The following is a 14016-nucleotide window of genomic DNA, read 5'->3' on the forward strand; positions in this document are numbered from 1 at the left end:
GTTGAAATTAAATGTAGATGTATTTATTAGTTGTGATTGGTGCTCTAGTAGTTCATGATTGTGGAAAAGGTTTTGCAATTTGTTTTTTTATTTTTTTTTTCTTATATTTAGAGTGATGAAAATGTTGTAGATTTTGTATATTTCCTTTCCCAGGTTGTTTCTCAATGGGATTGTATGCTTAGAATTATTAAATTTTTGTATTTTTCAGATGTATATCTTCAATTGTAATGTGCAATGATATAGTACCATATGTTTTAACAAAATATAAATTACAGATAAATAGAAAAGGAAATTATTTTAGGTAAAAGAAATTCCTAACCAATGTACTTTCTTATTCTCATCAATGAAGTTTTGGTCATTTAAAAAACATATATTGAAAATACAGAAACGACAACATTCGTAAAACGACAAAGAATAATGAAGAAGCCGTGGAAATTCTCAAATACGACACCAACATAAGTTGCATGGATCTTAATCATTGGACTTATGCATCAACAAGCCCATAATTCTCTCCATTATTAATTGGGATATTTTCAAAAATATGGGAAAAATGAGCCATCTTATGATAAATATGGCAACAAAACTAAATGCCACAAAATATGGCATTAACTAAGGAAGCAAACTACAAATATGGTTTCTTATTTAAAAAAAACCATATAATAAGTTAAAAACAGAAACTAATTTTAAATGAATAAAATTTACTATTTTTAACCATATATAAACAAAATCTGTACACGATTTTCTCTCTCTCTCTCTTGTGATTCTCTCTCTCTCTACTGCGATTCTCTCTTCTCTCTCTCTATCGATTCGTTTGTCTTGCGATTCACTTCATCATCTTCTCCGATTCAATTCATCACTTCTCCCAGTCCAAATTTATTCTCTGATTCAAACAAAACTGATCTGAAAAACAGCCATGGCCATGGCAAGCAACCCGCAACATCGGCGCATTCGACAAGCAATGAAGCTCTCACCTTAAACCAGAAAACGCATTCTTAAACTCAGAGCATCGATCAACCTGCACACATAAAATTCAATCAACAAAATCAAGCCAACACCGATCGTCCCTGTCAACAACGATCAAAATAAAATACAGGTACACTTATATAAATTCTGCTATGAATATTATAGGCATATATATACTGCAAAAGAAAATTAAACCGACTATGTACAATTCCAATTTAAACTTAAAAGAAAAAAAAAATTAGATTGAAGTAAATTTCATACCAAAACTATATGATCTTGCATTGCTTCATAATGAAATGTCCATACTTAATCTAGATTTAGACTATGAAGTTTCACAAACAAAAAAAAAAAAGGAAAATTAAACATTATGAAAAATTCAGTTTTAGACGTCCACGATCAAAAATGAAAAGATTACTGAAAATTATGAAGATAAAACCGGTTTCTAAAAACATTATATATTTTAACTAAAAGTTCCTAAAATGATATTATCTGATAAACATAAACAAAATATAAAGTAATGTTGGAAATCGGTTTCTGAAATATATAGTGAAACAAACACATATAATTTTAAAACAAAAAAAACAAAAACAAAAACCGGTTTCTAAATACATTATAAATTTTAACAAACAGTTTTCAAAATGATATTACTTGTTAAAAATAAACAAATATACAGTAATGTTGGAAACCAGTTTCTCAAATATATAGTGAAAAAAAACATATAATTTTAAAACAAATAAAAACAAAACAAAAAAAAAAATAAGGAAACCGGTTTCTTAATACATTGTAATTTTTAACTAACAATTTTCAAATACTGTGTACAGGAATGGACTCAATAATGTGTGTGGTCAAATATGGAGGGCAATGGAAAGAGGATAAAAAGTATGAAGACTACATAATGACTGGACTACTAATACCAACAAACTGTGATCTAAAAAGTTTGTTGGAATTAGTAAAGGCTGAAATCAAATGCAACACAACAATAGAAATGCATTACCAGCTTGTGCCCGGACTCACCACCAATGAAAATAATTAGTGACAACTCACCGATGTTCTACTTACAACCGAGAAAGACACAAAATGCGATTAGCGAGTCTCCACTCGCATCACAACAGAGACGAGACAAGACTCCAGGATCATTGCACAACAAAAACCGTAAAGTGAATCAGTAAGACAAGATACGCATGTTCTTAAACCGGTTTTACAAATAACCAACATTAACAAGCTTCGGATCATCATCGCAACCCTAGGCTCACAAACTTTATCCTAAAAAACCATAAAACACAATACAGTTAAATCAAAATTAAAAAAAAAAACAAAACTATTAAATTAAACAAAACAAAACAACAACAAAAAATATAAGAAAAAATGAAGACATACCAAATTAGAATGCTCCCCAACATCCTTTGATTTTCTTTTCTTTGACGCACTAGCGTCATCAGAAATAGCTTTTCTTTTCTTGGTTGAAACAGGTTTTGCGACAATTTTTTCGGTTTCAAAATCATCATCACTCGCAGATGGAAGGACATTCGTATCCTTCTTACTAACTTTTTTACAACCGTGTTTCTGAGAAACAACATCGGCTTTAGACAATTCAATATCATCCTGAAAAAATAAACAAATTAAACATAAACAAAACAGAACAGATAAAAAGAAACACAAACAAACCAAAAAAAACCAGTATTATATAACATATTAAAATAAATACCAAACCACAATGAAACATAAAATAAATTCGAAACCGGGTTCAATGAAATTTAATACATACTTTAGTTTTCCTTGGAGATCTTCTTAATGGTGGAGCTTTCGAAGGTTCCATAACATGATCAACCTTAAAAAAAACAACACAACATCGCTCAATAAAAAAAATTAAAACCAGTTTAGAATAACCGAAAAAGAAAACATATACAATTAATAAAAACCGGTTTTAATACAAAACATAAAACATACTTTGCCTTTGCGTGAATCTTTTTTCAGTCGACCTTTAGCCTTCTTAGAAGGCTCAACCTTTTGAACATTAGATGGTACTTTATCATCTGATTCTCTCTCCTTCTGATAAAAAAAAAATACAAAATAAACATTAGACACAAAACAACAAAAACAAATATGATAATTAACATGAAAACCGCTTCATACAAACTAACAGTAACACACCTCAACCTTAACCTTAAAACCACCCACACACCAAAAATCACAGAACGCACAAATAACACAAATCAATATGTAAAAACTGGTTTTTGACATGTTTCCAAAATAGGTATGATCAAATATGTGCATTACATTGATGTTTGAAACCAGTTTCTCCCTTTATATCATTTAGTAGGGTACTAGTGATTACACTAGTTTATTTCAATCTAGAACATCTAAAACACAAGTGTCTAACTAGAATTGTCTTATATTCCCCTGAAGAGGTTATGTACCAAGAACAAACAACGATTCGAAGGGACAATAACCCGAATCCGACGTGCTTAACCCGAACATTAAAACACCTCACAAACCAAAAATGCGAGGATCCCAAACAACACCTCCATCAATTCTAAGTAATATAGAAAATGTAATCTCAAAAACTGGTTTTTAACTGATTCCAAATTAGGTATAGGATAAGCCCAAACAACACCTGATATAGAAACAGGTTTTCAAATGACAATTTTTAAAATCACAGAACGCACAAATAACACAAATTAAACTAGAAAAAGCCGGTTTCGAAGAAAATTAAACTAACATCGACACTAACAGAGTTGAAACTCTTGAAAACAAATCAAAGAAAAGGGCGTAAAATTACTTTGCTCGTTTGCCATGGAAGGCTACCGTGTTCGCTATCTGCTTTTACTTGATTCTCAAAAGCTCGTTTTGGAAATAATTAAGCCAAATAATGGTTACACTACATTACTTTCTACATATATATATGTACACAAACACAATTGTCGTGAAAGCAAATTTACCCAAACATACGTAAATACATAATCATTAGGGCTTCTATCCAACTTGCATTCATTATCTGAATAATTAACAAAAAAGAATTCTAATAAAAACCAATCGTATCCAACCAAATGATAATCATACTAATTTGTTCCACTAACAATGCAACGCTTAATAGGACTTAGTGAATATTCACAAACAAAGGAAAAAGGAAAGTTCCAAGTAAAATTGCAATAAATCAATGCCCGAGTTCACTTCCATGAATGATTCATAAAAAAAAAAGGGAATGTTCATTAAACCCAAATTTGCATAAAATGCATAAAATCTCGTCTAATGTGTACCTCAAATTAGATATAAATTACACATTTCATTTATCGTATATATATATATTTTTTTTTGCTAAATAACACCTTGAGTGTGTATAAACCATAAAGTATTGCCCATTGATCATAAATATATAACATACTTGTACCACGTAAAACGTTGGTAGCCTAAAGTAATACAACAGGAATGAAAAACATAATCATATACGCCGAAATGTAAAACAGAAAATTGGCAAGTGGTTTTCCTATTTGTGTGTTCCATCCCAATACTAAAAATCCACCCTTTCGTCCAATTAAACAAATTAAAGCCAAGACAATGAGTTATAATTATATTATAATAAGCTTCAATATCATCCCGTAGCTAATAAGTAATAATAAAAAGAGCAAAACCCACTTTGAAAAACCAAACTCACGTAGTCCAACCACACCAAAATCCAAAATAAAATCATGTTTTACTTTAATAATCCACATCAACCATCAAACAAAGCTTCACTTCTCGTATAACCATCAAACACACATCAACCAAAGACCGTGAATGTTCATTAAAATTGCAAAAAAAAAAAAAAAAAAAAAAGAGAAAAGCGAGAAAAAGGAAAGCCGATCTTGGGAAATAGGAAAAAGGGCTTCAAAACGTTTAACACAAACACAAACGCCCAAATCACAAAAGTAAGGGATTTCTTCGGTGTATATAAAAAGAAATGAAACAAAATCAAATTAATATAAAGCAATGGTAATTGCCCGCGTGAAAGCCGAAGAACACGAACTATTTTGCTTCAGTGTCACCTGAGCAACCAAGAACAACAAGTATTCCACACATTTTGAATTGAAATTTTTCGGTTATGGAAATAGAAGAAGACAAAGGTGGCAGGAGGGGAAATAAGGGAGAAGAGCAACACATAAACCATTTTCAAATCAACCCACAATGTCGGTTTAACACAACAACAAACACTATAAAAAAACAAAAAAAAAAAAACTCTATGAACAACCAAAAAAACTTCATAAAACAGATAAATGAAAATGAAAAAAAAAAACCCTAACATCTGAAAATTAATAAAATGGAAAGATAGAAGCAATACCTTGAAGAACCAAAAACTCAAAACACAAGGTGGCTGATTTCGTCCCAAAATCGGTAGCCAAAAAGCAAAAAAAACAAATGAAAAACCAGAAGGAAGAAGAAGGAAACCGAACAGAGGAGAGAGGGAAAATGAGAGTGATATTTGATTATGAGGTAGGCGTTTACGAGGTTTATAGGGGTTACCAAAACCGAAAAAGAAGTTAAAATGGGGAAGCAGCCATCACATCACCATGATTACATGCAAAAACCCCTCTACAATAAACGGTTATCGTAAAAAAAAATTGTATCAAAAAATTTAAACACTTAAAATGACTAAAATAACCCAAAGAACTACAAAACACACAATATGGACTTTTGGCAAAATAGTTCCAGCCGTATGGGCTTTAAAATTCCATAAACTGTTGCCAAAGTTGAAAAAAGCCATATAAAGGGGTCCATAATTAAATATGCCATATTTATCATAAAAGGTTTAAAAAAGCCATATACCACGTAAATTCTACTTATTAATTGGACCTTGCTAGCTCAGTTTTGGAGGGACCTTTTCGTCCTTATTGGGCCTTTCTATACCATTACCATTACCATATTTGTGAAATAATCCCTATTTCTATTTTTTATTTTTATTTTTTTTTTTTCTAAATGATACTTTATTTTTGAGAAGCAAACTGTAATGATATTTTTTGTTTAGTGTTTTTCTTTTTCTTAATTATACTTTTAGTTTTATGTTTAGTAAGATGGATAAAAAATTGTTATGATGAAAAAGAAAAGAGACCAGCTTCTATTTTGTTTGTGACTACAACATCAATGAAAATTACACTAAACGAAGTTATATATTATTATTATTATTATTATTATTATTATTAGGGTAAATTGCGGTATAAATACCTAATGTTTCCGATTTTATACACTTAAATACTTAATGTTTATTTTTGGTGGCAAAAATACCTAATATTACAATTCTCTTACACCGTTACTACCAGTACTTCTGTTAACTCATAAATATGGGCACGTGAAGGGTTCAGATGCATTACATTTATTTTTATTTTATTTTAAAACTTAATATTCTTAACATCAAAAGCTAAATGCTACTTGTTCAAAAAAAAAAACGTGTTCTCATTAACAATTTTCACATGATATTGGCACTTCACTCAACTATGGTAATTTAATATTGCATCTCTCTTATTTTTTTTTTTTTAAAAAAACAAGTAATATTAAATTTTAAAATAAAATAAATAAATGTAATGCATTTGAGCCCTCCACGTGTCTATATTTATGAGTTAATAACGGAAGTGGTAGTAACGGTGTAAGAGAATTGTAATATTAGGTATTTTTGTCACTAAAAATAAACAATAGGTATTTAAGTGTATAAAATTGGAAACATTAGGTATTTATGCCGCAATTTACCCTTATTATTATTTAAAAAAAAAAAAATCTTTCTTTCTAACATATTTTATCGTCACGAGCTGCCGAACAAACTAACAGTGTGTTTGGTAGAGCGAAAGAATGGGAGGATGGAAAGGTATGGAGGAAAAAAAATGAAAGAAAAGAAACAATCCATTATTTGGTTGGATATAATAGAGGAAAGAGTGGAAAGTGGGGAGGATCATAATTCTATTTGGGCTCACATTTTTTTTAAATAAAAGCTGAAACTTTATTTATTTAAGACAATTCTTACACAATTACATTAATAATGTTATTTGGTATAGTGTCAATCGAATAACTACGCTCAACATATAACTATGAAACTCGAGCAAGATCATAAGCCACACGGTTAGCAGAATATTTAACAAAACGTAAACAAACATTATTAAAATTTAAAATTATTCTCTTGCATTCAACAATGCAGCAGCAGAAAGGAGAGTTTGTATTCACTGAGTTACGGAAAGCTTGAACTATTATAGTTTGTATTTATTGAGTTACGGAAAGCTTGAACTGTTATAGTTTGTATTCACCGAGTTACGAAAAGCTTGAACTGTTATGAGGTTATCCGTTTCGACAGTAACTTGAGAAACTCTAGATTCCTTTATCCAGAACCTCCTTCACTCCAAAAGCCTCGTCAAGAGCCGGATTGACACAACCACTCAGGGCCCACATTTTTTGATCCCTCATCTTATAGGCAGAAGAGAAAGGAAGGAAACAAAAAGAACATTAATTTGTATTGTATTTACCAAAAAAACATTAATTTGTATTGTTTATTAGCACTATATTATTTCCATCTTTCCAACTTTCATTTTAATACCAAACAAAGGTAATTGATAATTAATTTCTCTTCCTCCCAGCTCACCAAACAAAATTTTCAAAAAAATATTGCTACTATTTTTAAAAATATATAAATATTTAATTTATTGATATTAATTTATCATTAATGATTATTATTAATTTTTTTTTTTTTTTGGTTATATTTAGCACATTTTTTTACCACAGATAGTTTAAGACTCTCAAATACAAGATTTAAAATTTGTACTAAATTTACTTCAATATAATATAAGTAAAAAATAATTAATTATATTGATAATCATTTAATATTTTATTGAGAATATTCAAAATTATTATTATTATTTATTATTATATAAATTATGGTAAAATAATAAATGAGAAATATGTAGTCTTTTGTCAAAATTAATAAATAATTAGTGATATTATAGTAAATAAGAGTAAATAAAATATAAATATTTATTATTATCAAATTTAACATACTATTATATATTTTGTGTCAAATTAAAAATATATAATAGTATGTTAAATATTATATAATATTTTGTGTCAAATATTTATTATTATCAAATTTAACATACTATTATATATGCTCTGCGGTTAGACGATGAGCTATCCTGGTTCGAGGAGGTTCCAGCGCCGGTGGTGGACGTGAGCGTCGTAAATTCATGAGTGATTTTAATCAATTTGTCAAAAAAAATAAATAAATAAATAAATAAATAACTTTTAACATTACCAAATTTAAGCACACTTTGTTGAACACTATGACATTTATTAACACTCAATCACAATCACAAGAAGCAAGTATTAATATCCATTTTTTTTTTTAAAAAAAAAGGGAATAATGAATATTTATTATTATTATTATACATAAAGCACATTAATTATCTACTCCAAATTCAAATTTAATTTAGTTAATTATACCAAAAGTGGACCCACCATGTCGCATAACATTAATGTGATACAGTTATATATGTATCATGAACTTAAAATGAGAGACTATTCAGTGAATCCACTCAATAGCTTAATTCACCTCCAAGCTAATATATATATATATAAATATATATATATGTATAATAATTAATTTCGAATTATATATAGAGAATGCCAATAAAATGTTAAAACAAAAAACGACAGATAAAACAATATGAATAACCTACTACATTTACAAACTAACTACTCACACTCTTTTGCATGCTGCCTATGATTGAGAATAGAGATTTTCTTTACACTTTTCTATAGCATGGTTTTAAAATCCAACTAAGTGCCACCTCCTACGCCTAGCCCAATTCTTTTCTATTTCTACTAAAATTAAAAGAAATATATAGATATATCTAACCCCACCCTCCAATAATTAATTGTTATGTTAATTTATGTATATGTTGTAGCACTTATTAAAGTGGACCTATTTATTTATTTTTTTCAATTTTACTTTGTTTTTAAATATTTATAGGAATTCCTTTACAAGCATGAAAAAAAATGATTGGTCAAATAACTAAAAAAGAGAGACAATATTTTTGAAATGCAACTCTAGTCTCGACCACATGACTAGTCAAAGCCGTTTCAACTTGTGTATAGTGCAACAGTCGTTATTCCATGTTCGAATGTGCCCTAATTAGGATTTATGTTGTTTTTTTAGACAAAAAAAATTATGTTGATTTTTTTTTTTTGAAAGAAAGATGTATTTACAGGAGCATTAATAAACCTAGGACAAGCATCTGTCCATAAATTAACCCCTACAGAATTGGGATAAGTTGATAATTACCCTTTTTTTGGGTTAATTAACCAAAATTACCCTCAAAACTATTTTAGTTAATTTGTACCTGTTTTTTTAATTCACTTTTCTAAACTACCCTTGCAACATAACTCTTTTCCATCTTTCTCAAAGTTCCCAAGGTCTACAATCTCTACAGAATACAAATATTGCAACAATCGTCGGAACCGACTCTGCTACAATCATTTGAATTACATCACCATCACTGCCTCTGCTATAAACACCAGCACTACGTCTCCACCATACAAATTCTTTAGAGTAAGGAAGGGTCGGCAAAGAAGAGAGACAACCACAGTAGCACTGAAATGGTGAATTAAGAGAGAGATTGATGAAAAAGTTGGTGAAGAAAAAAAGTGATCAAGACCAAGAGAGTGTGATGAATGAAGAGAAAAAAAGTGAAGCTTTATATCTAAAAAATGGTGAAAGGAGAAGAAAGAGACAGGTAGTTTCTAAGTAGTAAAGATCTCCATATAATAATAATAATTTTAAATGAAAAAAAAATGACAGATTAGATGCCAAAGAGTGGATGGTTCTTTTCTACGTGTACAATGATTGAAAGGACTAGCAAGTGAGGCTGTAAGTGAAAGATTGAGATTTGGGAGTTTATGGCGACGGTGTGGTTTGAACCTCAACACGGCTCCGATTGCTGTGAAGCTTTGAGAGAGAACTAGAAAGTATAGATCTGAAGAAGAAGATGACTACAAAGTCTAGATTTGTTTTTTGTTGAAAGTATCAGAAAGGGAAAAGGTAATGCAAATTTAGAAAAGTTTGAAAATGGAGGGGTATATTTGGAAGAAATAATGAAAAAGAAGGTATAAATTAAAGAAATTTAGATCGGAGGTAAAAATGAGAGAAACCAAATTAGAAAAGGTATACCATCTAATTTTCTCTACAGAATTAGTAACAGACTTTGCTAGTGCGTAGGCCACACCATTCGCAACACGCGAAATGGCACAACAAGAACCACCACCAACAGCAGCTAAGAGAGAAATAATCTCTTCAACAATTGGTTTATACTGAAAATTAGAATTCGGAAATTATTATGTTGATTTTAATTACACATTATCAATGACATTACTATTGAGAAATATAGTTTTTTTTTTTAATAAAGAGTAATATAGTTTTAAACTCTATGACTTCAATCAATTTTTTTAAAAAAAACTCTATGACTTCAATTAAAAAGATAACATAATAAGGTGTTTTTTAAGATATTGTTTTTTTTTATGTATTTTTTACTATCTAAAATTTTTATTTATAAAAATACTATTTTAAATTTTCAAAATTATAAAAATATAATTTCTTAACAAAAATAAAAAAAATTACGAAAAATCAACCTCAAAATAATTATAAAACAATTAAAAACAACGGGTAAATTAACATCATAACAACAAAACAAAAAATTATCAAAAAATTTATTAAAATCTATATTTTAATAAATACATAATTTTTTTTTTTTTTTTTTTTTTGAAAGAAGGAAATAAATACATAATTCAAACCATAAAAATAAAAATTTCTCCGTATTAAACGTATTTTTATAAAATAAAAATCAATTTTTTAGTCTATTATGAAATTCCACCCAAAACCCTTTGATTTGCTATAAATTCTATAAAATTATTATCACATCGTTTATTCGAAATTGACGTCTTAACATCCTCCATTTGTTCATATACCACTCTTTCTTTTACCTTATATATATTATCAAAGTATTATTAATTAATATCGATCCAGTACAGTCTATATATAATAATTAAAATGCTCTGGTTTTGACTTAATTTTCCTTAAGGCCGGACCTTAACATGTTCTGGTGTTTGGAGATTAATTGATTAAATCATAACCGTTGAGTTGGACTTTCTTAATAATTTATCTATAATTGGAGGTAAGGTAACCGAGAATATCAAATGTATCTATATATATAAATCTGAATCCTTTTCTAATATGATGAAAAACATTTGATTATTTGAATAATAGGACTTGTAAACTAACATAACATGGGAATAATATACACAAAAATATATAAATATATAATTAAACACAGTACTACACATGTATGTGTGTTTTAAAGGAAAATAATCCTCAGAAAAATCCAAGTCATATGATTTAATGGCAATTGATGCTTCCTCAAGGGAAACATTAATGACATTGGACATAATTTTACCTTTACATTATGTGAATTATGTTAATGTTTTTTCCCTTATTAGTATTTCTTTTTTAATAGCAAAAATAAATATTACGTGGTATTAATTCTTTCCATATATATCTTTTCAGTATTAGATAATTTCGAATCCCATGAAAGCTATACGGCTATAATAAACTACCCTCCATTACTTACCATTATGGTAACAATATTTTATCGTACAATTCTTTGAAATTAAATTGTTGTACCTATCTATTTACACAAATAATATATCATAATTTTATTAATCTTTTTGCCCCTTAAATTGGTGCAACATCTTACAAAGATGTGTAGCCTTTTTTTATGGTGCTCATGACATACATTATTTTGTCTCAACCCAACAAACATTACACTTTACATGCTTGAATCATGCCATAATTTTCATACAAAGTTCTCAACACTTTATATGTTTTTGCTTTCTTTTTTTTCCTATGCTCATAAATAAGAGAATAGTAAAGTTTTGGCTTTTTATCTAATATTATGCAAAAAGTTGTAAAACAAATAACTAACACTCACAAAAAAGGATATCTCAAAAAAAAAAAAAACACTCACAAAAAAGGAATATTCAAATTCAATGAAGAAAAACAGTACCACCAGAAAAAAAAATTAAAGGGAATAAAAGTTGCTTGTGAGAAAAGAAAAACCACTTATATATTCTTCATCACTTCTTAACAGCTAAGAAAGAAGTGATTAGCATTGTTCATAAACAAACCAGATCCCAAGTCCCAACAACATATCTAAATCTTCCATATAATGTAATTACATGACCTTAAATTAGAAAATAAAACATAATATAATTTGGCTTTCACTAGAATAAATAAATAAATATAAATATGTAGGTCACAGCTGTTGATTAGTAAGCAAACTTTTCCGCCGTTGGATCATTTACAAGCAACGCGGTCATGCCACGTGGATTCTCAGGTGTACGAACCACTTTTTAGTGCCTCAAACTTACGCTAACCATTCCCACTACTTGAATTTCAATAACTTTTTGCATCTTGTCAATGAATTCGTTTATTCCAATTTATCTCTTTTTTATTTTTGTGGATAATTATATTAAGAAAGCACATAATTACCAAATTACCCTCATGCATTATCTCAATTATGAGAGACTTTTCATGTGACCCAATTGCATGTATTTTTTGTGACAGTTGGAAGGTATTCCTAAATTTAGGTACATGGATTAATACCATGTTAGAAAAATGTAGCCATACATGTTCAAACTTGACATAGTTTACTTAGGTAGAGAGAGACTAAGACCTCAAAAAAGTTATATTAAATATTTAATATTTAATTAAAGGTCATCTACTAATCAAACTAGTTTTTATTTAATTGAACGTGATAGCTTAACTTCTACTAATCATTGTTATAAAATTTAGAATGGTTAAAATAATCCATTTGGGCACAATTTTTAATTATTACTTTTATAGGGACATTATTGTCCTATTCAAAAAATTTCAGCCTCCAGGCAGGCCCGTAAAGCCAGGGACAACTATTAATGGGCTGCAATGCAATCCTTTAAAAATTTAATTTTCTAATATAATAGAATTGTATGAAAAAGCAATTAAATTTCTAATTATAATTAGGTTTAAATAAGCCAATAAAAACCACTAATAATTAAGATTGATGAGTGACTTACTGCAAAAAGCAAAATCCAAAGTTTTAAAGTTTTCTAAATTAAAGGCTAAGACAGAAATTAATGGAGATTTGTTCAATACACTAAAAAAATTGGTGACTCATGAGTCATGACCATTGGTCTTCTTATGTTCTTTATTTTAATTAATAATTTATTTATTTTAAGTGGCCACGATTATAACTGATAAACTAGCTTATTATTACACATATTTTCATTCTCCAAAATGCCCTTTCACTAATTTTAGGTACGTGGAACTGTCCATGCAGCACTAGTAACAGCTTAGTAATTTATTCATTTGGCGAAGGTTATTTTTGTAAAAAGTGAAAGGGTGATTGGCAGTAAAATTTATTTATGTTTTAATTTTTATTTATTTATGGTAATATCTTTTCATTTTACATGTTTTTGTAAATTTATGACCCAATTAAATTTTATTATTAAATATTAATATTAATTGAGATTGTCACTGTATATACTTTGTATACATGATAGTAAAATGAAGTCAAAAAAAAAAAAATATGTAACGTGTATACAAATATACACATTCACTATCCAATTAGTATCCATCGATAAGATTGAATTCATGTTTCAAATTTATAATGTTCTTTTTGATATAGCATGATTTTCTTTTTTAGATACTTAGCATCAAAATTATTAAAAATGACACCTTATAACTAGTTAGAACATCTCTAATAGTAGTATTCTTAAAGCATGCTAAAAATTTACACATTATTTAAAAATATAACATTTTATCTTTCTTCCACATCATTTTTGACACTCTTATTTTTAAAAATACTCCAATATATAATACCCTTTAAAAATACTATAATTATGATCTCACACATTATTATTTAATATATATCTTAATTTTTAACTATAATAATTTTTTAACTTCAATTTTTTATTAAAAAATAATGAATAGCATTGATGCTACAACATAACATCCAT

Source organism: Cannabis sativa, chromosome 1, assembly GCF_029168945.1.
Source record: "Cannabis sativa cultivar Pink pepper isolate KNU-18-1 chromosome 1, ASM2916894v1, whole genome shotgun sequence".
Taxonomy (NCBI): Eukaryota; Viridiplantae; Streptophyta; class Magnoliopsida; order Rosales; family Cannabaceae; genus Cannabis; species Cannabis sativa.